Source organism: Gordionus sp. m RMFG-2023, chromosome 2 (assembly GCF_954871325.1).
Source record: "Gordionus sp. m RMFG-2023 chromosome 2, tfGorSpeb1-WG-v2, whole genome shotgun sequence".
NCBI lineage: Eukaryota > Metazoa > Nematomorpha > Gordioida > Chordodea > Parachordodidae > Gordionus > Gordionus sp. m RMFG-2023.
In genome coordinates, this window is record NC_088776.1 from 58,748,240 (window position 1) to 58,774,665 (window position 26,426).

Consider the following 26,426-nt stretch of genomic DNA (forward strand, 5'->3'; position numbering starts at 1 on the left):
CACTGTCATCTGATAACAGCCCGATTCTAGGTCTATTCCACCCCTCCCACTCTTAAATTTTTTTTTTTGCAAATTCATGAAAGTTCCTTGAAAAGGGGGCCTTGAAAAACATGATAATTGCAGAATACATAGAAGAAGAGGGTCCTAATAAAAAGGATCATTTTAATTTTCTACACATAAATAAATTAAAAACTTTTTTGGAAAATATTATTACTGACTAGGGAATGAAATTGAGGTCGTTAAAAAAATATTAGTTTAAAAGTTTAGAAAAATTGTAACATAATAATTTGTCAAATTTTTTATACCTATACAAAAAATGCATTTCCAAATATTTTGTATAACAGCTTAGTTCATTCACATCGAGTTATGAGTTGACCTTTTTATTAAAGGGAATTATTAAATCAGTTTCTTTCTTTCTTTCTTTCCTTCTTTCTTTCTTTCTTTCTTTCTTTCTTTCTTTCTTTCTTTCTTTCTTTCTTTCTTTCTTTCTTTCTTTCTTTCTTTCTTTCTTTCTTTCTTTCTTTCTCTTTCTTTCTTTTTTCTTTCTTTCTTTCTTTCTTTCTTTCTTTCTTTCTTTCTTTCTTTCTTTCTTTCTTTCTTTCTTTCTTTCTTTCTTTCTTTCTTTCTTTCTTTCTTTCTTTCTTTCTTTCTTTCTTTCTTTCTTTCTTTCTTTCTTTCTTTCTTTCTTTCTTTCTTTCTTTCTTTCTTTCTTTCTTTCTTTCTTTCTTTCTTTCTTTCTTTCTTTCTTTTTTTAAATCCTTATCAAGTATTATAAAAACACAAATAAACTCTATCAACCTTATTACATAATTATTTGTAAACTCATTAAATCGCAACTTATTTCTTTTAAGCTATTAGTCAATTCTCATTTTCCATTCAATATTATAAATATATTTTAAAAATAAAATCATTGTATATTTCAATTTTGTGTTGACCAATAACTCAAATATTTGTTCTATGGTGTTAAATAAAAATTCTTAACTGCTCCTCCAAAATTTTTGCCTGTCTCCCTTTCCTTAATGAGTAAAGCTATAATCGGGCCTGCTTGAAAACAACAAATTTTTTTTTGTACGTAATAGTGCGTACAAATTGTGCGTTGCAACGCAGCGTTTTAAAACGCATATAAAAAAACGTAAACGCAGCCATGTATGAATTGATGCGTTAACTTTTATTTTTTCAATATGAAACATTTAAATTTAAAACAAAAAAAATTACTTGCTTTGTATTTACTACAAAGAAATAAAGGAAGGAAGAAGAGCAAGACGTCCAAAATATTTGTTAAAAGAAATCTTTTTTCGGAATATATTAATATTAAAGGCGATTTAACAAATTCGCAATTTTATAATTATACAAGAATGAGAAGAGCGACATTTTCTTATATACTGGAGCTCATATATGAGGATATTAATCCAAAAGTTACTAACTGTAACAAACAAATCGATGCTGAGGATCGTTTGTTTGTTACATTAAGGTAAAATAAATTTAATTTATTATTAATTATTTATATAATAGGTATTTAATAACTGGTGTATCATTTGCACAACTAGCTTATAGTTCAAGGATCTCAAAATCCTGTATAAATTATATTGTGAAATCAGTGTGCACAGCAATTTGGAATGCTGCTGCACACACATGCCTAAGCCTAATAAAAATGATTGGGGAAAAGTAAATTTATTATAATAAATCAAGATTAATATTTACTTATCTTTAGATTTCCCAGGAATTCCTGCTTCAATCAGGATTCCCAAATTGTATTGGGGCTATAGATGGCAAGCATATATATATCAAGAGCCCTGCCAATAGTGGCTCACAATTTTATAACTATAAGCATAGATTTTATATTAACCTGTTAGCCCTAACAGATATTAACAGGAGATTTATTTACATAGATGTGGGTGCATATGGAAAGCAAAGTGATGGTGGTGTTTTTAGAAATAGCTCTTTATATAGAGGTTACTTTATATTAAATTTAATATATCTTATAAATATATTAATAGAATTGATGAACCATACACTTGATATGCCTGCTCCCAAACCATTTCCAGGTTGTAATGAGGCCATGCCATTTGTAATGGTTGGGGACGACTCATTCCCTTTGTCAAATTATTTGATGAAGCCCTACCCCAAAAGAAATCTGACAACAGAAGAAAGGGAATATAACATGAGGCTGTGCCATGCTCGAGTAAGTGTAAAATTACGAAAATAACTAAAATATTTAATAAAACAGATTTTTTTTAAAAATAAAAAATCAATAGCGTTTAACGCTATTACATCATTATCGCTTTAAAGGTATAATATTATAGTTATGTATAGAAATATTATTTATTTATAATAAGGGTAAAATATTAAAAATACTATATATTATAATTATTAATTGGCATGGCAACCATAAGATAGGCAAATGTCAGCGTCCGGAGTTTCTCTGGCCCGCCAGTTCACCCCCGTTTTAGCGGGCTTGATCCAACCCAGTAAGTAGTAGCATTACTTCTCCACACATTATCTTATTAATTATAAATATATATATATCTAATCTAAATAATAGAACGAGAAATCATATTTAAAACACGCGTACCTAATTAAATAATTCGTTTTTTTTTTTGCATTTAAAAAAAAAGAAGAAAGTTTTTTTGATTTTCCCAAATCAATTTATATTATATATTTTTTTGTTAAAAACTTATTATTTTTAAGCTTAGCAATGGCTTAGAAGACAGATTAACTTGTTATTATTATTATTTTTTTCATTATAAAATTAAATTTTTTATTAAATAAAACCAAAATATATTGTATAATAAAAAAATGAAATGTGCACAACATATTGAAACAAATCCTCAAAAAGATTTTAAAAAAAAATTTTTGTTGCAGTTTGGAAAAATTTAAAAAAACAAAATAAATGAAATACCGAAATATTTAAAAGTTAAAATTAGGATATTTTTGATCCTTCCCCCTCTCCTTTTCCACCACACATTCCTTTGGAAGATTTGTTGAGATGAGGATAACATGGTGTTTGTTATGTGTTATTTTTAAAAAAGTCGCATTCTCTTAAAATTAAAGAATCTTCTTTTTTTTGGGGTAAAAGTGGCTGACTATTGAACCACATTTATGTTGGGATTAATAATATATATATAGTTTTTTTTTTAAGTTATAATTTGTCCTTTTTAATATTTTTTCTGAAACGACACTTCCAGAAGATTAGGATTATACAAAATAAGGGATCTTTCTTTCTTTCTTTCTTTCTTTCTTTCTTTCTTTCTTTCTTTCTTTCTTTCTTTCTTTCTTTCTCTCTAAGCGGTCACTATTCTTATATATAATAATAATTGTATCAAATCATAAATATTAATCGTTTCGCGTAATTACTTAATAAATTATTTTAAAAATTGTTTCCATATTTATGATATGATTTATCAATTTAATTATCTTTTTTTTTGAAGCCTAATTGATGTATCTTTATCATAAATTTAATTATTTGTTTTATTTATAATATAACATCTAAAAAGGAGCAAAATTTTATTTCCGCTCCCCCGAGGATCGAAATATTGGATCTAAACACTATTTTGTATCGTAAAAATGACGATAAAATATATATATTTTTTTAGATAATCGCAAATAGTGTGTTTAAAAACGGCTAACTCAATATTATATTAGGAAAATTATTATGCACGCCTTAAGATTTTGCCTATAGGTGTCACAAAGGTTTAAACATCTATTAACGAAATCTCTAGGCTTAGACAATATTTTTCTGGCTAAAATATTGAGTTAGCCGTTTTTAAAAACCGGCTCAAATCGAGCCGTTCAACAACACTTAATCCCAAACCATATAATGTGATTTTTGGTTTAAAATCAAATAAAAAAAAACCCATTTATAAAAAATTAAGAAATTTTAAATTTAGATCACCATGGAAGCCAAACCCTTTTTTAGACCATATTTAAAACATCATTGTACCCTTACATAGTTTCCCAAATCTGATATCTGTCCAAATATATATATATATTGTTTCACACTGAGGTCATTTATCTACCGCACGTTGCTGCACTCATCAAATTCTTTAAGAAAATAAATAATTAGCCGAATAAGCGATGATGTTAATTAAGATCTTTTTAGAGTCTTCGATACTATTAATTAGTGTTGTTAAACGGCTCGTTTTGAGCCAATTTTTAAAAACGGCCAACTTAATATTTCATCCAGAAAAATATTACCCAAGCCTGATTTTGCTCATAGAAGGAACAAAGGTCTATACATATAGTATCGAAATATCGAGGCTTAGGCAATATTTTTCTAACTAAAATATTGAAAATATGTAAAAATATATATTAATAGTAGTGTTGTTAAACGGCTCGTTTTGAGCCGATTTTTCAAAACGGCTAATATAGTTGCTTTAATATTTTTGTGTTTTATCATTTTTTTTAAAAATTATAACAATATCAATATTATCAAAATAAAAATTTTTTAAAAATAAAAAGAAAAAATAATCAAATTACATACCGTGAAAATTTTTTTTTTTTGGACAATAAAAATAAAATTTTAAACATTTATATTTTGTCAGGGAAACTCCTTAACTTTCAACGAATAAGAATTTTATTAATTATATCATTAAAAGTAAAAAAATACATATATGTATTAAAATAATTTAATTGAAATAACTTAGCCTCGTTGGAAAAAGTAATTAATAATAATTAATGAAAATAATAGAGATTGTTTTCACTCTGTCTCCGGCTTAAACGAAACAATGTCCTAAGGGAAATGTGTATGTTTTTTTAAAAAAAATATTTGCAAGGAATTTAGATAAGAAAAACTAATTAGAAAATAATACGAATTAATGTTTATTATACTTAATTCTGAATTCTATTCATTTTAAATTATAGATTTTTGACATTACATTATAAAGCGATGATTCCTTCGAAATTTATTTACTATTTTATAAATGAATGTTAAAAAAAAAATCTATTTTTTTGCAGAACATGAAATAATAGGAATTTAAAATAGAATTTATAATAAAAATTAGAGGTCACAGTGATGGTTAGACCGAGGAGATAAGCTGACCCTAGTAATTAGTGTTGTCAAGGGGCTAGTTATGAGCCATTTTTTTAAAAAGGGTTAACTAAATATTTTTAGCCAGAAAAATATTGTCTATATGTTTCTAGATTTCGCTAAATAGATGGTCCAAACCTTTGTTCCTTCTACGAGACAGAATTTTCAGCCTGCATAATATTATTTCAGATGAAATATTGAAGTTAGCCATTTTTAAAAATCGGCTCAAAACTAGCCGTTTAACAACACTATATTATCGTGTATTTGTATTTAATTTTGATCGAAACAAAGGTAAATAATCGTTAATCAACATTTTAACAATCTAAAATATTAATAAAAATCCTGGTTTGGGATTTCACCTGCATTGACCCAAATGCACCATCTAACCATAACGTCGGTGCCTTCGCCCTCGCAGAATCTCGAAAAACCATCAAAGTAGAGTTCCTTAGATCCTTCTTTCTTATTCATGCTCATCGCCTGCTCCATTCTCACCACCTCCGGTAGCAAAGCTCAACGTTTTTTCAAAGAATTAGGCAAACGGGTTTGCGAAATAACCGATCAGCCCAAGAAATCCCTCTTCTTACGCCAAAGACTTGCTACCGCCATTATTCGCTCTAACTAGTTTCATCTCTTCCATCTAATAACCTTCCATATTCCTAGCTTCATTTTTTTTTATCCCCCCATTCTTTCCCGTAAATTCTATTTCTACATTTTTCACCTTTATTTATTTCACATTTTTAAAAAAATAATTATTTGCTACTACATTTTGACAATATAGCATATCAGTAAATTGTCAAATAAAGTAACCCATGACCGGAAAAAATTTTTTTTTTCCATTTTATTTATTTTTTCTTCAAGTTTTGGGGAGAGTTAAGGATTTCTCAGAAAAAAAAAATTTTTTTTTGAGAGGGAAGGGGGGGGGGCTAGGGTGTCCGAGCCCTCAAAAGGTGAAGCTTGATTAGTAGCGTACATTTAATCATCTAACTTTGGCCAACTCCATTACGACTTATTAGAAACTATTGACCTTTTTTGAAAAAAAAAATAAAATAAAACTTATAAAAACCTCTAAGTCAAAGTTTTAATTAAAAAGTTGAGAAGAATATTTAGAATAAAAGCATGACAATCTTCACTCCCACCCTAAGCCAATAACAATCATAACCTTCCCACTCCCAACCCCCCCTTTTAATCCTTTGAAATTGTTACCACCCCCTGCTTCAAATGGCAATCGCGTTTTAAATACTATTTATTCCCCTACAATTTCAATAACGACCTTGCGTCAATCCCCCCCCCCCCCACCAATCTCAGTGGTATCGCGAGTGAATTTAGTTCTAAATAAAATATTTAGTTCTGATAATATCAAATAATGATGCTATAATTGTAAATAATTATATAAGCAGGTGAAAAGCAGGGAGAGTGGGACCCTAAGGCTAAAGGAGGAATATTGATGAAAAAGAGAATAAAAGGACTTAAGCCACCTAATCTTAAGGAGCGGAAGAGTTAGAACATTATAATTTTAATAATTTAAGGCTTACGAAAAATATTAATCAGGTTTGGACGTCGTAGCGTAAATATAACAATCTCTTATTTATGGGCTTCGTTTATAACCGCGCCAATCGCGTCGCAACATATGATTTTCAAATTTTATCATAGCGTTTATAGGCGTAAAACGTCTCATCGCATCGCTCAGTCCTTATTGCCCATTATTTATTTGCTTATAAAAATTTACCCAGAATTTAAACAAATCGCGCGGTTTACTTCAAGCGAGATCTTAAAATTATAAATTTTCGTATTTTTTTAAAATGGTTAATTAGGCCGTGATTTGGCATAAAAGAAAAAAAAAATTTTTGACAAAAAATATAGAAGAAGAAAAACAATAAAACAAATAAATTAAAAATTTTTTTTATTTTTCAAAAAAAAAAAATTCAATAATTCAAATAAAATTTTTTATTTCAATTCCATAAACAATGATTATATCTTTTCTAATTTGAGCAATTTCTTTAGTTCCGGGCAAAAATGGGCAAAAAATTCTGTCGTCGATATTTTCTTCATTTAAGAATATGGGAATGGAAAGGGGATTGATCCATTCTCAGTCAGATTCAAAATAAATATCGCCCAAAAATCCAATCATTTAAATCCCGATAATTTCCTTTTTTTTACAATTTATTTATAAATCAATAATCCTTCACCCAACTATCCTAGTACGATTTTTAAATGAGATTTTAGGTCTATTTTAACCATCTCACCATTGTTTGCGGTTTTATAATTAAGTGTTTACTTTTTTTTCCTATATTTTATTTTAAAACTTTAATGTTTGATTCTCTCATTTTAAACATTCAAAATTTTGGAGTTTAGAAGTGGATAATAACATATTTATTCCCTATATATATATAAAAATTAAAAAAAAAATTAATTATTGAAGGTAAGAAATATGTAGTGTTGTTAAAAAGCTACTATTCGGGCCGATTGAGATTATAACCAAAAAATAACATCATGTAAGCCTAAAGATTTTGCTCATAGCTGGCAGAAATGCTGGGACATCAGAAGAGAAGAGAAGTGAAGAGAAGAGAAGAGAAGAGAAGAGAAGAGAAGAGAAGAGAAGAGAAGAGAAGAGAAGAGAAGAGAAGAGAAGAGAAGAGAAGAGAAGAGAAGAGAAGAGAAGAGAAGAGAAGAGAAGAGAAGAGAAGAGAAGAGAAGAGAAGAGAAGAGAAGAGAAGAGAAGAGAACATTGCTTATATACAATTTTATCTAAAATCTTAATCTGGCCGTTTGAAAAAATCGACCCAAATCGAGCTTTTTAACAACACTAGTAATATGAGATAATTACGAGAAGGTGTTGTTTTTGACAATAATTTTTTTTTTAAAAGTAATTAAAATTAATTTGATCTTAAAATTTAAAATTTAAACCAAATAATCGTGAATATTTATTTTATTTTAAATATTTTCAGAATTTTATAAATATTTATAATTAATAAAAAAAAAATATATATATAAATCTATAATTTATAATGTCAATATTTATTATTAAAAATAAAATATTATACACAATTTGTTATAAAAATTTTTTTAAAAAATATAAAATTACAAAATACAAATTTTTTATCAAAAGTTATAAAAAAATATAATAAGCAACTGTAAATTTGCTTAATAAATTTATATTTATATTTTTTTTGCAAATTTTAATTTTAATTTTTAAAAATATTCCATGTTATAAAAAGAATACAAAATTTAAAATAAAATAAATATTTTGATATGTGATATTCTTTTAGAAGAAGCATGTTAATTTTACAAATTCAGGTAAAAATATTTTTATAAATATTTATTTAAGAACTGAATATAAAGATATAAAAAAAAATATATAATATAAAATAAATATTATATAAGTTTTCCTAATGCTCTGTATGAATAGGTTATGCGACCCGGTTACTAACTAGTGTTGTTAAAGGGCTCGTTTTGAGCCGATTTTAAAAAATGGCTAACTCAATATTTTTTCCAGAACAATATTACGCAGGCCTGAAGATTGTGTTCATAGGAGGAACAATGGTGCAAGAACATAATATTATCGTAATCTCGAGGTTTAGGCAATATTTTTTTTTCTAGCTAAAATATTGAGTTAGCCGTTTTTAAAAATCGGCTCAAAACGAGCCATTTAACAGTTTCTGCATTATGGGCAATTATACTATAGATTTTCTTATGGTTAATGTATTTCATTGAGCCCTGCCCTTCCCTCCTGGCATTTTAGCCTAGTGATTTTTACCAATCGCTTATTTTGAATAATTTTCATAACAACCCTCTCCGAAAATACCACCAAGGATATTATTGGTTATCTTTTAGGATAAAAAAAACAAATTTTTTGCTATTACAGCTGACTGATAAGTCTATGATGTATCGAAGCAGGTATAAACTCATAAAAGGGGCAAAAGCCGAAATTCTGCCTGGCCCTTTTATTATTTTCCGGAAATAGATTCGCAGATTCTCAAAAATATGGAATGAGTAATTTGAGCAATCTTTAGTTGTTGATCAAAGCAGAATGATCCAGCCGGTGGTTGCAACCTTGAACCCTATACAAAGGGAAATAAATATAAAATGAGTGTTATACTGTGTATTTTTATATAAAAATGAGTTAAAAGATTTGTGATCTAAAATGAGTTAAAAGATTTGTGATCTAAAATTTGTCAAAATTTTAGGCATCGTAAGTTCGAAAGGCTAACCCTTTTTTTTAACCAAAAAATATTACTGAAAGAATGTAACTTTTAGGTATGATTACTAACTTTTCTAGATTAATCTTTATCAACATAAATTTCTGTCACTAGTTAAAATATTGAGTTAGCCGTTTTATAAAATTGGCTCAAAACGAGCCGTTTAACAACACTACATCGGGAAAGGGGTTTGGGAGATTTATGGGAAGGAGGGAGCTCTCTCCTTCATAAATTCTGTTGCCAGTGTTTCGACCAGATTTTTTACCGTACTTTGATAGGAGTTTTCAACTTAATTGAAGTTAATTCGATATAATATTATTTATTTTTTAAAAAAAATAGATATATATACTTATTGCTAAATATGGTAATTTTATCATTTCCTAAACCTATAATTTTTAAAATTAAATAATATTTTTTTAATTTTTATAAATAAATGATTTGTCGCGAAATTTTAATATCCAAGAATTATATTTTATTTTTAAACATAATTAGCTAGAACCTAAATAGGAAATTTTAATTTAATTTTTAAAAAAAAATTAATTCGTAATAAAATTACGCAAAGCTCACAATGGAAAGCAAAACGTGATAATAAAAAAAAGGATATTCCCAAAATTTAACAACAATTATAATTTTATAAAACAAAAAAAAATTCGCTAAAATTCTTAAATAAATAAATCTTTCTCTAAATTTAAGCCGATTGATAAGCGCCTACTAACACGGAAAGAGGGGTGGGGTATAGATATTGTCATTGAATTTTTAAGAGGGAGGTGGCTTAAGAAGGTATTCTTACACACATAGTTGGATCCATTTTATATCTTTGCTATCGGGAGAGGAAGGTGCAAAGTCCTTTACTGAGGGAGGAAGGGTGTCTAGCTATTTCACATACTTTGAAAAAAATAATAAAAAGATAGTGATGAGGGAATCTCATATAATGGGGCTGCGAAATGTCCCAAACAAGATAATACGTCCGGGAAATTAATTAGAGTCATCTTTTACATAACTTCGGAGCTTCTATAGAAACTTTATGAACTAAGGCTGCGTCCTCACTGGGGAATTTCATCAATTTAGCATCTAATGCTGATTTCTAGTTTTAAAAGCGATAATATGTTGAACATATTATTTTGAAAATTTTTCAAGAGACAGCATAGTATGGGAAATAGATCCTTCAATAAAAGTTAGAAAGGACTTACAAAGATAAATTCCTAAATCATGCGTTTTGTAATGCTCAAACTCTCAAATATTTGTATCCCTGGTCATGCGCTAAACTGCAGAGCTTGAAAAAAGTGAGCGACTGTTTAAATTTAACATTTAAATCTCATAGGACATAGTTTTAAATACAAAATTCTAGATCCCTTTAAAATCCAATTTAAAATTTAGTCCAAATCCACGTAAAATAATTTGAAAAAATAAAAAATTTTCCATTAAAATTCTTATAAAAAAAAATAATTAATGTTTGTTATATCAATCATTCTTAAACTAGTTTTTTTTTTATCCCTTATAAAATTCAATTATAAAGTTTTGAAGATATTATGACAGTTATAATAGCAATAGTTCTTACAGTGATTGATTAAAGGGCTCTTTAGTTTACGAAGGCCTTTTAATTAGCGGAAGGCGTATCAGGTCAACTTTTCAGGGCGAAAAAAACATTTTATGAAGTTATCTTCCCCTTCACGTTAACGGGGAACCATTTTTTCCTACCTTTTGCAATGAGTTGTCGATGGAGACTTCCGCTACGCCTATGATATTTAGAATTGCAAATTATAATAAGTAGATACGTTTTCAGGAATTTATGTAGTTTAAGGTCGAGCCTAAGCGTATTTGAATGCTATTTTTTGGTGAATTTATTACACTTTTCATCGTAGTTCTGATTTGAATATTTTAGGGTAAATAGCACATTACGGGGGGGATCGATATCTTACGTTTTAGTAGCGCCGTTATCAGGCGGAGTTGGGGGACTGAAGATTTTTTGAAATACTTTTTTTTAGATAAGGGTTTTCTTTACTTTGGCAAATTTTAAAAAGGAGTTTCCACAAATTGAAAATAAATTATTTATTTTTCTTCTCTTTCATTTTTTAAAAAAAATATGATTTCTTTATTCATTATTTTCTTTTTATTTCCTTTTCTCGCTTCCTTTTCGCATTTTTTTATTTTCCTTTCTTTTCTTTTCTTCTTCTTCTCTTCTCTCTCTCTCTTCTTCTTCTTCTTCTTCTTCTTCTCTTCTCTTCTTCTTCTCTTCTCTTCTCTTCTCTTCTCTTCTTCTCTTCTTCTTCTCTTCTCTTCTCTTCTTCTTCTTCTTCTTCTTCTCTTCTTCTTCTCTCTTCTTCTTCTTCTTCTTCTTCTTCTTCTCTTCTCTTCTTCTCTTCTCTTCTCTTCACTTCTCTTCTCTTCCATTTCTTTTATTTCTTTTTCTTTCATTTTATCATTTTCATTCTTTAGAGAACTGGTACCTTTTATATTGTTGTCTAATTTAAGCTCATTTCTAAAATAATATTTATGTGTAAGGAGGGAGAATAAGCGATAAAATTCTTATAAAAAGGGATAATAATATTATCAATTTAATTTGTTCAATTTTTTTAAAGAAAAAATATTTTATAGGTTTTTTTTTATTATATTTTATAGTATTGCGTTATTTATTGTTAGGTTCTTTAAATTATATTACCTTTCTTCTTTTAATTAAAATTAGTGTTATATACAAAAAAAAATATATAATATAAAATACATTTTATTTTCCTTTGAAATAGGGAATATAAAAAATAATATTTTTTAATTTTAATTAGTTTTTTTTAAATATTTTTTTTTGAAATTTAAATGATATTAAAAATAAAAATATTAAATTAAAACCTTTATAAAATATATTAAAAAATTTTTTTTTAAATATAAAAAAAAAATTGTTCCTTTTTTTTGTGTTAAACATTTTTAAAACTTTCTTAACTTTACTCATCATCAGCTTTTGATAATAACTTTTGTTTCAACTCAATAGTTTCATTGATTTCCTATTAGATTTATATATAAAATCGATATATGTTTCGTATTGGTGTATTATAATAGCGCAATGTTATAAAAGGGGAGTGTGTTATGAATTATCAGGGTATAATCAGTTATCAGGAATCATCACTTGAGGATTCGGCTGAGATTAGGAATATCGATTCAAATTTAGATCGCCTAAGGATGAGATATTTTTTTTTTTTAATTTTGAAACCAAAAAATGTATAGAATAGTACCTATATCCTATTAGATTTCGTCGAATTTCGCTATAAAATGTTACGTATTTTCTAATTTCATAAATAGCGCTCGTAATTGAACTATAATTGGGATATTCCGAATATCGTTATGAAAATTCGCTATAAAACCCGCTAAATTTACGACTTATCTGTGTCGTAAGTGTTTAGTGAGTCTGAGATTTTAGCCAGTGCTGTAAAACCGAACCCTTAATGCTTAATATTTTACTAAACCCGAACCCTTTTTTTAAACTTCGGGTTCGGGGTTCAAAATTTTCTTCTTATAAATTAAACTCTTTATTAAAAAAAAAATATAATAAAAATAATTGATATGTTAGTGGTAATGAGTTATTTTTTCAACTTTAAGTCATTTTTTGAGCGCGTTTTTTTTTAAATCATAAAAATTTGATTTTACCGGCAATGCAGTCCAGCATGATTAGATTACCTATCTACGAATCGTAGATAATTTTAACGTTAAATTTCGAGTCATTTTATAACTTATACGAAATAATCTATGGGAAAAAATTAATAATATAAATTATATTGAGTTCAAATAGTTCACGATAAAATTATCCGACATTCTTAGGGTAGGTATTCTAAACAATGATAGAATACATTTGCAACAAAATCCAATAACATCCTCAAAATATGAATTAAAGTTGAAGTAATAACACATTGCAGGAAAAAAAACACGATATCCGCTATCATATAATATATAAAAACAGGTAAACCATTTAACATATACCCAAACCGGGTTCAGAGATTTTTAACCGAACCTGAACCCTTGTTTTAGAAGGAGGGTTCGCAGCCGCTTTGTTTTAGCATACTTTGATACTAAAATCATAACTTCTGGGATATTTTTTGTAAACTCTGTACATAAAGTACAACTTCTATGTATGATGTATATGTATAGTAGACACTTTTGCCCTGAACTTTTAAACCATCATTAATTTGTATTTAGATTCTTATATTCGATTTCTATAATAAATTTTATAAAAATTAGGCAAAAACGACGAAATTGTCCGAAATTCACCGGTTAGTTAACTCTATTACATGCTAGAACACGATTTCGGTAAAATTAGATCTTTCAATCATTAAAAAAAAATACGCGCCAGGATTATTTAAGCGTTTAAATTTTGTTAGAGCAGAGTTCTGAGTTGCTAAAAAATCCTTACTATATTACGTTTTTTTTTACTCCTTATATATTTTTTAAATTTAAAAAAAAAAAATCCTGGAAAAACTATAGTCGACTCAAGCCTAATTAATCCCATCTCCTCCCACCTTATAAACCTTTCATAACTAGTGTTGTTAAACGGCTCTTTTTGAGCTGAATTTTAAAAAATGGCTAACTCAGTATTTCATCTAGAAAAATATTACGCATGCTCATAGAAGGAACAAAGGTTTAACACATAAATTATAGAAATCTCGAGGCTTAGGTAATATTTTTCTGGCTAAAATATTATTCATAACTTTATCAACTAAAATAAATTTTTGAGCAAATATTATGGTCTCAAATTATAAAATATACATATTTTTTTTTAAAATTATTATAATACTATATTTATAAATAATTACAATTAAATTATATTGTTTATTTTATTAATTATATTATTATCAATTATCGGAATATAAAAAGAAGTGAATTAAATTTATTATATACGATTTTCAACCTTCCTTTTTTTTGCTATATTAAAAATATTTAACATTAAAAATTTTTTTACAAAAAGACAAGCCAAATTCTCGACTTCAATATATCGTCGGCCTAGAATTGGAGTCAACATTTAAAATTTAAAAAAATATATTTGATCAATTTTGACATTAACTTTGGCAAAAATTAATATTTTTTTAATCTAGTTTTTAGTTTTATATATATTGGGAATGAAATAAGTTATTATCCACTTCTAACTCAAAAATTTTGAGTGAAACACTCCAACTCTAGACCGACTATATATTTATATTAAACAAAAAGTTTTAGATTAATTTTATAAAGTAGAAAAAAAAGAAAAAAAAATTATAAGGAACCTCAAGTATAATTAGGTTTTCCTTCTCTTATTTTGAATTTATATATCCTTTTCCCTGCTGACCATTTATTTTTCGTGTTTATTTTTTCCTTTGTTTTTTAATTACGTGATACGCGATAAAGCGCCTTCGCCCCTCTCAGCGTTGCAGATACAACATAGCTACGCTAGGTATTATCTCATCTCCATCTAATTGAATTTATAGAAATTAGAAGGGGGGGAGGGAATAAGAAGCCTTTTACAGATTTGTGGGTAAGCCGCATGCTGATTGACAGGGAAAGAACCCAAAAATAGACAGCCCACACCCATACCTACAGCCCTATTCGCATTTAAAAGTAAAAGGGACAGGCATTTTATTAATTTTTATAATTAAAAACGAAAATGAAAAACGAAAATGAAAAACGATTATGATATAGTAATTAGGTAATTTAGATTAGGCTTAGACACATTTCTCTTACAGCTTAGACATACACTCAATTGTCTCGTTCAATGTGGTTATAAATATATAAGACGCGAATAAAATTAATAAAATTATCCAAAATTTTTTATATTTAAAAAAGATTCTTTTTTCACACCTAGAACCGTGAGATATTTGAGTTATATAAAATTTACGGTCTGTTGGATATACCTTAACTCCCTGGAGTATGGTATGAGGCAAACGAACACATGTGCGGGGATTTTGCATAGACCTCATTGCCTTGTTTATAGTAATTATGATCTATTAGGAATTTGCCGAGAAAAGAATAGTCACACTTTAAAAAAAACTAACTGCTTGATTTTGAAAATGAGCGAAATCCCAAATCAAGCTCATAACTCAAAAGAGCCCCAAAACTGAAATTTCGAAAGTCTGTAGCTTTGATTGGCAATAGTTTTAAGTTATTTTACAAATGCCATGTCCCATCCATCACCTGGAGGTGTTTATTAACTTTTAAATCCTTTTATTTTGAAAAATACGCTTTTTTTTAGCTTTGTTACATTTGTAAAATAAAACATTTATTAAAGAATAACGACTTATAAACAAGACTACTGATAAAACTCGGCTTGACCACCTCTTAACTTAACCATAAATGACGTAAAAATTTTGTTATGATTTAGCTTCAATCCGTTTAGAATACAAGATAGACATCTATATGAACGATCAACTTGTTGTTCATTGTTGATGTCTACACTATTTATTTTTATAACATTTAATTAACGAAAGATAACCAGATGGAAACTAATATTAATTAATATTCCCTTATTTAATTAAAGTAATTTATTATCAATAATATAAATATTATATAATTGTTATAAATAGTTTTATTATTTTCTTTGTATGAGTCATGAAATATTTTTTTTTGTTTGAAATTTTATTTTTAATATTTTTTTTTAGTTTCGCGCAGTCATCTTGAACGTCATTATATAAATATTTTTTTGTTTGAAATTTTATTTTTAATATTTTTTTTGTTTCGCGCAGTCATCTTGAACGTCATTATATAAATATTTTTAATATTTATTATGTAAAAAAAAAATAAATAATAATTTAATATTTATAAAAAAAATAATAATAATCTTATATAAACTAAAAAAAAGTGGAAATTCATTATTATTATCAATTATATTTTTTTATTGTTTTAAAGAAAAATAAAACCAATTTATTCAAAAAAAAAAGGGGTAAAAAAATAAATAAATATACTGTTAAGTTAAACATTTCTGTACGGTGAAATTTTGAAATTGGTGCCGTGTTTATACAAAGCAACCTGGTTAGTGCGGTTGTCGTAATATCATATAGTGGTATTTGAGTCTTCGAGTGAAAAATATCATATAGTGGTATTTGAGTCTTGAAGTGAAGTGTACATCGTCTTCATCTACATCTACGGTAAAATATCATATAGTGGTATTTGAGTCTTCGAGTGGAAAATATCATATAGTGGTATTTGAGTCTTGAAGTGAAGTGTACATCGTCTTCATCTACATCTACGGTAAAATATCATATAGTGGTATTTGAGTCTTCGAGTGGAAAATATCATATAGTGGTATTTGAGTCTTGAAGTGAATTGTACATCGTCTTCATCTACATCTACGGTAAAATATCATATAGTGGTATTTGAGTCTTCGAGTGGAAAATATCATATAGTGGTATTTGAGTCTTGAAGTGAAATCGTCTTCATCTACATCTACGGTAAAATATCATATAGTGGTATTTGAGTCTTCGAGTGGAAAATATCATATAGTGGTATTTGAGTCTTGAAGTGAATTGTACATCGTCTTCATCTACATCTACGGTAAAATATCATATAGTGGTATTTGAGTCTTCGAGTGGAAAATATCATATAGTGGTATTTGAGTCTTGAAGTGAAATCGTCTTCATCTACATCTACGGTAAAATATCATATAGTGGTATTTGAGTCTTCGAGTGGAAAATATCATATAGTGGTATTTGAGTCTTGAAGTGAATTGTACATCGTCTTCATCTACATTTGCGGTAAAATATCATATAGTGGTATTTGAGTCTTCGAGTGAAAAATATCATATAGTGGTATTTGAGTCTTGAAGTGAAGTATACATCGTCTTCATCATCGACATCAGCTGTCCATTTATTTTTTTTTTCCTTTCTCTACTCTCTCAAAATAAAAAAAAAGTCTTATCGTACGGAAGTGCTGTCCGAATTTTACGAGTTATAAATCTGTTACACAAAATTTGTCCATTTATTTTTTTTTCCTTTCTCTGCTCTCTCAAAATAAAAAAAAAGTCTTATCGTACGGAAGTGCTGTCCGAATTTTACGAGTTGTAAATCTGTTACACAAAATTTGCCCAAATTTTTGTCGTATCTTTAGACTTATTAACTGTAGATGTACATGTGTATTATTGGGTTGTTTACACTATTAATAATATCATATCTATTAACATTACAAATAACAAAAATTTTTATTTTGAAATTAATTATAAATTTTTTATAAGGTCGAAATGAAAAGTTTAAAATTTGTAAAATACTGGGAAATACAATATAATATTTTTGGGGCATTGGTTATATTAGTAATATGGATGTGTAGCTTAATATGGGGAAGAAAGTTGAGAAGAAGTCGAAGTGTGAAAATAAAGGGGCAGACATTGACTATAGAAGGACATAATGGGGAAGAGGATGTTATGGGAAAGGTAACATGGTTCCCAGTGCAGGAGTTAATTAATGGGTGGACGGATAGCGAATTAGATAAATTAACCTATAGGCCTGAAAGGAGAGATTCATATACTAATCAGAGATTGGGGACATATAGGGGACCTAGAGAAAGTTCACAGGGAAGGAGAGGAGAAATGAGACCTAACTTTGATTCAAGAGTAAGGGGGAGAATGAATTGTTATAATTGCGGAAGACAGGGACATATGGTCAGAGATTGCCAAGAAACGAAATGTTTTGAATGTGGAAAATATGGACATATAGCCACGTTTTGTTCAGGAAGACGTGATAAGCTACGATGTGCAGGTTGTGGTCGATTTGGTCATAATAGGGAGGAATGCAATGTGGGTAATTTCAAAACTAGAGGCGGTTTTCCGCAGAGGGACATGGGGCAAAGTGCTCCAAATGTTAGAATTATAGAAAGTGAAAAAAATAAAGAGGTAGGAATACCATTTTTGGCTGTGAATAAAGAGCAGAATAGAATCTGTTTCCGTTGCCGGAAGGAAGGACATGGGGCGAGAGATTGCGAGTATTTGTGACTATATGATGGCAAAGAGCATGCCGCAAAGGTCGGGGGCTTTGGGCGAAAGAGATGGAAAGATTAGATTATAGTGAGAAAGATTGGGTATCAAAGGGCATATATATGATACAAGAGGAAAGGATACATGATCCTTGCCCTAGAGTTTGGATAAATTTGAATGGAAATATGGTATCCATGTTATTTGATACCGGGGCAGCCATATCCGTGATGGGATATGAGAAATATCAGAGTATTTGGTCGGAAGGGATAATTAAACGGGAGGACATCAAGATCCGTCAGTTGGATGGATCAGAAGTCGCAGTGATGGGAAGGGTGGAGTTAAAGGTGGTATTAGAGAATAGAGTGGAGATTTTGGACTTATGGATAGTAGATCGAAAAGTAGAGTCAGTAGTGGGATGGGATTGGATCACCCGAATTGGTCCAGATTGTGGTTTTTGGGGGGTATTCGCATGGTGTGGTGTATTTTTACCTGTTGCAAGATATGAAGAAAATAGAGATATGAATTTGTGGTATGGAGAGAGATTGCCAGGAATTGAAACCTTTTTGGAAGGGGAAAGGAGAAGAGAGGATAATAGGGTTGTTAGAGACTGTAGGGGAGGTTTTGGGGGGAACTATAGGGGAGATATTGGGGGGAATTTTAGGGGAGGTATTGGGGGGAACTATAGGGGAGGTTTTGGGGGGAACTATAGGGGAGATATTGGGGGGAATTTTAGGGGAGGTATTGGGGAGAATTATAGGGGAGGTATCGGGGGGAACTATAGGGGAGGTATCTGGGGGAACTATAGGGGAGGTATCGGGGGAAATTATAAGGGAGGTTTTGGGGGAACTATAGGGGAGGTATTGGGGAGAATCTTAGGGGAGGTATTGGAGAAAATTTTAGGGGAGGTATTGGGGAGAATTATAGGGGAGGTATCGGGGGGAACTATAGGGGAGGTATCGGGGAGAATCTTAGGGGAGGTATTGGAGAGAATTTTAGGGGAGGTATCGGGGGAAATTATAAGGGAGGTTTTGGGGGGAACTATAGGGGAGGTATTGGGGAGAATTTTAGGGGAGGTATTGGAGAGAATTTTAGGAGTTGTCGCGACTTTGGGAGAAAGGAAGAAAGAAATGAGACTGAAGAACAGAAAGAAATTCATGATCAAGGAAAGTTTGAAGCGGAGCTGGAGAGATTGGCAGATGGGAAAATAATGTTGCCAGAAGAAGAGACTAGAGAAGATGATGATTTGGAACAAGGAAATACTAAGGGAACACATAGCCAACAAATGGAAATGGATGGAAAGGAAACGAGACGACGGGAAGAGAGGGAATTGCGGGATAGAGAGATAGAATTTGGTATGATCAAAGTACAAGAGGGAGTGAGAAACTTGATGAAAAATTACAAGGAGATTTTTGATGAGAAGTTGGGTTGTCTCCGAGATTATGAAGTGGATATCAAATTAAAGGAGGGATATGTGCCCAAGTTTTGTGCATTACGTCGGATACCGTTCGAATGGCGAAATGAAGTAGACAAGGAATTGGAGCAGTGGGTGCAGAAGGGCATTGTTTGTCCAGTGGAATATAGCGAATGGGCAACACCGTTAGTACCCGTGAAGAAGGCCAATGGAAAGCTTCGTTTATGCGCTGATTTTCGGGTCACGCTAAACCCGTGGGTTGTGGAGATAAAATATCCGTTACCTCGGATTGAAGAAATATTAGCTAATTTAAGGGGTAGCATATATTTTTCAAAGGTGGACTTTTCGAACGCTTATTTACAATTGAAGGTGAAACCCGAGGTACAAAAGCTATTAACGATCACGACTCCGAAGGGATTGTATGCCTTCTGTAGATTGCCGTTTGGACTTAGCGTGTCGGCTCCAATTTTTCAAAGAACGATGGCGGCAGTTTTTCAAGGACTAGAGGGAGTATTTTACTACATGGATGACGTATTAGTGATGGGAAAGACTCCCGAGCAACACGAACGAAGATTGGAGGAGGTGTTCAAAAGGATCAAGGATAAAGGATTGCGGGCAAGCGTTGAAAAAAGTGTGTTGGGAGTATCAGAAATCGTATATTTGGGGCATAAAATCAATGGGAAAGAGGTCAGACCTTTAGACAAAAATATGGCAAATATAACAAGCATGTTGAAGCCTAATAATAAAGTGGAAGTACAAGCTTTCTTGGGAATGGTGAATTATTATCACCGTTTTGTGGAAGGCTTCGCGCAGATAGCGGCGCCGTTGTATAAATTGTTAAAGAAAGGAGAAAGATTTGAATGGAAGATTGAACAGGAGGAGGCTTTTGAGGAGTTGAAATTGAGGATTGGAAGGGAACCAGTACTAGTATGTTTTGATAACGATGTGCCAGTGATATTGGCCGTTGATGCTTCAAATAGGGGTGTGGGTGGAGCGCTATTACATTGTATAGACGAATTGGAGAGACCTATTTTATTTTTCTCAAGAATCTTTAGAGAGGCCGAGACAAGATATTCAGTGATCGAACAAGAAGCGCTAGCGGTTATATTTGGATTGACTAAATGTCGGGAATACTTGATCGGACGTCGATTTGTCATATATACGGATCACAAGCCCTTGGTTCATCTTTTCAGAAAGGACAACAAGGAGCTCATGTTGTCGCCTAGGTTGCAGCGATGGCTATTGCTGGTAGGCAGTTTCGACGTGCAAGTGAAATACCGACGAGGAAGAGAAAATTACTTACCGGATATTCTTTCTAGATGTGGAGCGGGAGAGGATTGCGAAACGAGTAGGTCGAAAGATATGGATGAAGAGGATGAGCACGGGTTGATTAGAGCGATAGTCGGAATATCTAAAGGAGGACCAGTTGCATGGGAACAACTCAAAAATGCTACTTTAAAAGATCGCGAGTTGACGAGAATCAAAGCGTGCATATTGGGTCGGAAGCAATGGCGAGATGGGGACAAGAAGTTCAAGCAAGTGGAGAAAGAGCTAACGATAGTGGACGAGTGTGTGGTACGAGGAAGTCGGGGAGTGGTGCCGTCCAGATTGCGGGAGGCAGTAAAGACAATGATCCATGCTGGACATCAGGGTATGGAACGAATGAAACAATGGGGGCGGGAATACGTATGGTGGCCTGGCATGAATAAAGAAATCGAGAATATGGTGAGAAGTTGTGAAATGTGTAATTCATGGGCAAGTATGCCTCGAAAGGACAAGAAAAGTATTTGGCCTAGGGCTACTCAACCATGGGAAAGAGTACACTTAGACTTTTTCGACTTCGAAAATAAAATATATCTCCTCGTAGTGGACGCTTACTCAAAATGGGTAGAGTATCAAGAAGTAAAGGGGTTAACAACGCAAGTGGTAATTAAGACGTTAAAAGATCTTTGGGCAAAGTTTGGGGTAGCGGAAATAGTCGTGTCGGATGGAGGACCCGCTTTTATAAAATGTCGGGGAGGCATCGGTGCATATATTGGGAGAATTTAACCGTTAGGATAAGTATTTATCGAGGATATGTTAATGAGGATGGGCGACCGATCTCGCCTTTGAATTACCGAAGCATAATAGACCATTCGCCTCCAATACGCCGAAACAGTAGATCGCCCCCGGTCCAAAGGGGAGTGTCCGGAATAATAACGAACAATTTAGATCACTCCGAATTACCGGAGCCCCGGCACCTCAGCATGCGCTCGAGGAGGAGACGTTCTTGTTACTTGTGTGGTTCGCCTAGTCATTTGCGAATGCGGTGCCCCCGTGGGCCAAATCGTAGGCAAGACTTAAATGATAATAGGGAAACGACGAGCCACAGAAGCCGAAGCCCGGGAAGGAGCGACGCACGCCCAGTTAGGACCATTTTGCCGCCTTTGACGATAGGGGCAATGCCGCAACAAGATCCATCCATAACTGCGATGGGGCGACCGGTGGGGATTATTGAGCCGTTTCGAGAAGAAACGCCGGAGGCGAGTCCCAGGGCCTATTACGCTGAAGAGTGGCCGATGGTTGATTTGTCGGCCTCTGAGATTCAGGAATTGTTGGAGGATGTAATGGGACCAGAATAAATTTTACAAATTTTGTAATAATAAAACAATTTTTTTTTTAAAATATCATTTTCCTTAATAGATTTTCGGGGAAAATACGATAAGATATTTTACATCATATATTTTTTTTTATTTATGTTAACATATGTAGAGAATAATAAATAATTACATTTTGATTTTATGTACAAAACCCCCTTGTTTATCTTTGTTAAACAACAATTTTAATTTTTTTTGTATGTTCAAGGGTTTTCATTTAATGGGGGCGTGTTATAAATAGTTTTATTATTTTCTTTGTATGAGTCATGAAATATTTTTTTTTTGTTTGAAATTTTATTTTTAATATTTTTTTTTAGTTTCGCGCAGTCATCTTGAACGTCATTATATAAATATTTTTTTGTTTGAAATTTTATTTTTAATATTTTTTTTGTTTCGCGCAGTCATCTTGAACGTCATTATATAAATATTTTTAATATTTATTATGTAAAAAAAAATAAATAATAATTTAATATTTATAAAAAAAATAATAATCTTATATAAACTAAAAAAAAGTGGAAATTCATTATTATTATCAATTATATTTTTTTATTGTTTTAAAGAAAAATAAAACCAATTTATTCAAAAAAAAAAGGGGTAAAAAAATAAATAAATATACTGTTAAGTTAAACATTTCTGTACGGTGAAATTTTGAAAATAATGAATTATAATTATAGTATAGTATAGTATACCACAAAATAAGAAAGAAACTATAAAAATAAAATAAATATTTTATTAAAACTGGCTTATACATTTTAAAACTTTCGCTAATTTCGTTCATGAACTTTGTTCAAACAAAAAATAAATTATTCACTACATCTAAATCCCTCGTTGGAGATCTTTAAACACAAGTTAAAATTAAAAACGGATATTTTACCATAATTCGAATACTTTAAGTTAAAACGGGGGGTTTTATTAACGTCGCAGCAGACTACTAATAATATCATTATGCGAGATTGAAGCGACAATCATCTAACCCTGAATTCATCACCAATAATACAAAAAAATTATAGCATATTTCTTATATATCCCAACGAATTCGCGCTAACTATAAATTCAGCGTAAGGCTATTTTTTAAAATACATCTTCTTTCTTTCTGACAATTTTTTTTAAATTTCTAATTTAGTTCATATATCACCCAAATAATATTTTATTTGTATTTCACTAATAATTAATTAAGTAGGGGGAAATTGGGGTATGCTGGGTATTCCATTTATAAATCTAATCTATTTTTTGAGAAATTTAAACCTTTTACAGAGGAAAATAGCGTTTTAGCATAAAAAGTAATCTAGCCAAAACGTTTATATTTATAAATAAGACTCTAAAAATCCCTTTAAGTAGATTTTTTTAGTAATAGGTGGATTGAAGAAATCATTTGGCGAGACCCTATTTTTTTTTTAATTCCTACAATTTTCCAGAATTCTAAAACATTGAAATAATATGAATTTAATTGAAATTTTTAAAATTAGGGGACAGTAATTATTGCATATTTATATTTAATTTTTATTGAAGCAAAAGGAAAATAATCTTTAATACTTTTTATATAATTTTTCATTTTAATAATTACTATTTTTTGTAATTTAATATTTTAATTGGTGCGTATATTATAATATTATTATCAGTAATAAAATTAAAAAGATAAAATTTTGTATCTCAAATTTACATTTTTTTTAAACAATATTAAAGATCTATATTTTATTTATTTTTTTTACAGAAATTCATAAAATTTTTAAAAAATTTCCATTTTTTAATTTAATATTTAATTTGTGCGCATTATATAATATAATATTATCAAAAAAAAAATTAACAAGGTAAAAATTTTTATTTTAAATTTATAGTTTAATCATTTAAAGACTATATATACATTAGTATCAAATTATTTTTTCCGGCAATTCAACTTTAAATCATTTTTCATGCGCCTTTTTAAAAAAATTTAAAAATCTGATTTTTTACCAGAAATGTGGGAGGTGCCGTCATGGGGGGGTCACGTTTGGAATACCTGCCCTATGAATTTCAGACAATTTTTCTAGGAAACTTTAAAACTTTAATATGGAAAATTTATGCAAATATTTTTTTTATATAAATTATAAATGAACCCAAAGGTTAACAACAAAATTATCTACAATTCATAAGATAGGTATACGATAGGATATATTTCCGGTATGAAACAGAGTTTTAAATTTTATAAAAACGCTCTCAAATAATAATTTAAAATTGTGAAAAATAATACATTGTCAGAAAAAAACGCATTAACGCGTACATACATATATATAAGCCGCCGGTAATTTTATTAACGTCGGAAAGGCCACTTAGATGAGTGTCGCGGCCAGGCTCGCCGCTAATATTTTTATGGCGGCGGTGTGGCGTGCATAATTTTTTAGAATGCTATTTAAATTAATATTATTTAAATTTTTTGAACATTAACATTAATTTAATTAAAATATGAAATGTATTATATAAGCATATAATAAAATAGATATCATTTACATTCATTATTCATAGATCATATTTCAAAATTACACAAACATTAATTGTATATTAATTTTTTTTTTATGAACTTACACGTTTTAATACCACCCTTATTTGTTTATTGCCGGCTTTAATTTATGTTTTATGAGTATCTTATTGATTGCTTGTTGATCTTAATATAATGTAAAACTTTATTTTGAAAGTTAAAATTTGTTTCATTTCAACTCTAATTATTTTTAATGTTTTTTTAAAAAATATCTTTTTTAAATATATAAAATAAACATTAAAAATCTAATAGGACGAAATTATGTCTTTATTTCTAATGCTGCTTAGATTTAATGCCATTTGATTCTATAAACAATAAAGGAATAATTGATTTTCTAAAGGTTTTAAAATTTAAATAAATTGTTCATAAATATATAAAAATATTATATTTGATTCCTCGTCAGAATTGCCTGATACGACCCATTTCGTCGGAGTGCACTAGATGAGGTTTACTCATCTATAAAGGCGCATGCTAAATAAAAATTATCTTCTATCATTTTTGATGATTTATGTACAAATCATTTCAAGCGTAGAAATTGAATCACGTTTTGTCTTCATGATTTAAATGAAAATTTAGATTTAAAATAGTGTGGATTGGCATTTTATGGGTCAATAAATGTCCATTGGTGAATGGACCAATTGGAGTAAAAAAATAAAGTTATTCAAAGAATTATGTTTATTTATCCTTTTTTTGTGACTTGAGTAAGCATGTTTCTATTGATATAATGAGAGGAAAGTAGTAGCACAAATATAATACTTGATAAGGAATTTAACCATAGTCCATGGTATAGTTGTGAGACCATCAGGTCTTCATCATCTGAAGAAAGGTAAGAGGTTCTAAGATATTGGTTATATTTAGGCGCTTAAATCTTTGGTTGAACCAACTATCACCTATCGTTGAAACAACATACCCACGCAAAGTACGCGAACATTGGTTCATAAAAAAATTTTTTAAATTAAATTTGCCAGAAACGGTATATTTTTTCTATAAAATATATAATATATAAAATATTTAAAATAGCCTATACTTTGGGAATTTAAGATTATCTTTTATTTAACCAGTTTTTATATTAATTGCATTTATTGAAATTCCGCTATGTTTTTTGTACACTTTCTGTATCTCTTTCTATTGGACATAATAGTTATATATTTTTTTCCACGAACTCTTATATAAATTTAATGAGTAGTAAGCTATGTCACTCCTTTTTATTTATATAAAAGTTCTCGAAAAAATAGTCTGAAATTTTCACGTGACAATGGATTTAGGTTAAATCAGATTTTTTTTCTTTCTTTAATATTTAAAAAAAAAATTAAGCAAAATGATATAAAATTGAGGGATTCCAAATAATCACGCAACTCCGATTCCGCTAGGACGTACATCATTTACTCTAACATTTTAAAGAAAGCAAATATTTTAAACATTTTTTTTTTGAAATTTTTTGCTGGGGCAAATTTGAGCCCTATGTATAATAATGATATAATTTTTTATTATATAGATATTTATGCGTCAAAATTAATAATACCCCCCCCCCCCCCCAGATCTTCTGCCCTTTAAACTAATAACGCTGAGCTACCCCCTCATCTCCACGATATATAATAAAATGGATTCGAACTATTTATGACTGAAAGGATAGCCACCTGAGTTGACACCCTAAAATCTTTATGATACTATTACATTTTACCCTCCCACTACCCCCCCCCCCCCACAAAGACGGCCCTAAGCTCCGTGTGCTCA

The 26,426-nt window shown here is 29.9% G+C and overlaps 1 protein-coding gene across 3 annotated transcripts in view; it reads left to right on the plus strand.

The window, feature by feature from the left end:
* Positions 1-8,194: 8,194 nt before the first annotated feature.
* LOC135925118 (adenylate cyclase type 2-like) overlaps positions 8,195-26,426 on the plus strand; it is a 49,314-nt gene continuing 31,082 nt past the window's right edge. Inside the window, exons 1-2 of one of the 3 annotated variants that reach the window (XM_065460303.1) lie at positions 8,245-8,320; positions 13,444-13,512. The gene's annotated coding sequence lies outside the window, so the exon portion shown is untranslated. Of the gene's footprint in view, positions 8,321-13,443; positions 13,513-26,426 lie in introns of all 3 variants that reach the window. The other 2 variants (XM_065460302.1, XM_065460304.1) reach the window with 2 other exon arrangements.